The sequence below is a fragment of the Lupinus angustifolius genome, chromosome LG11 (assembly GCF_001865875.1).
Source record: "Lupinus angustifolius cultivar Tanjil chromosome LG11, LupAngTanjil_v1.0, whole genome shotgun sequence".
Classification (NCBI taxonomy): domain Eukaryota; kingdom Viridiplantae; phylum Streptophyta; class Magnoliopsida; order Fabales; family Fabaceae; genus Lupinus; species Lupinus angustifolius.
Genome location: NC_032019.1, coordinates 28,027,607 through 28,028,437, shown reverse-complemented (window position 1 = coordinate 28,028,437; position 831 = coordinate 28,027,607).

Genomic DNA, 831 nt, shown 5'->3' with positions numbered 1-831 from the left:
CTAAAAAACGGGCTTCCAAAACGGGTTGAATACGGGCTTTTGGGCTAAAACCCTCAGCCTAGCCCGCTAAAAACACCTATCCGAACGGGCTGGCCCGTCGGGCCAAGCCCATTTTGCCATCCTTAATAATTATGTGTGGTTTGTGTAGGTTTAAAAAATGAGTGATGATTTATATAATTTCGCTAAAGCTCAAGGGGATGTGAATGTAATTTCCTTTTATTTTTATCCTCTAATCTCATAGATAATTTCATTGTTGAACTATGTCTTCTCAACCATTAATCTTTCTTCCATTTGAAATTCAAATATTTATTTTTTAATTATTTGTTTATGAAGTCTATTTGAAAGTGCGTATGTCAAGAGGAGTACTTTGGAAAGCTTTCTCACTATATGTTTTGGTTTTGATGAGGACAACTTGTGTTTATAAGAGCTTGAAGATCATCAACAAATCAACGTGCTTAAGTCTCAAGATTGGTATTAGACTTAGACTAGTAATTAGTTTAGGTTGAGTCTAAGGCTTAGGTAAACTCAATACATGTCTCATATGCATAAAACTTTAAATCATTTTAGTTTTGAGATATGTCATTTATAATATGTTCATGCATCACATAAATACATGTAATATGTGCATCCTAGGCATAAACTTAGTGTTGAACATGTATAAATTAAGTGCATAACGTATTTGAGTTTTGCAATTTGAAAATACACTAGGAAATATGTTGTTAATCGATTAAGGCATGATTTAATCGATTAACATAAGTTTTTGAAAAGTTGTTGAAACTGAAAACTTGGAAAAACAGAATCAGTTACGTTTTTGAAACACGTTAATCGATT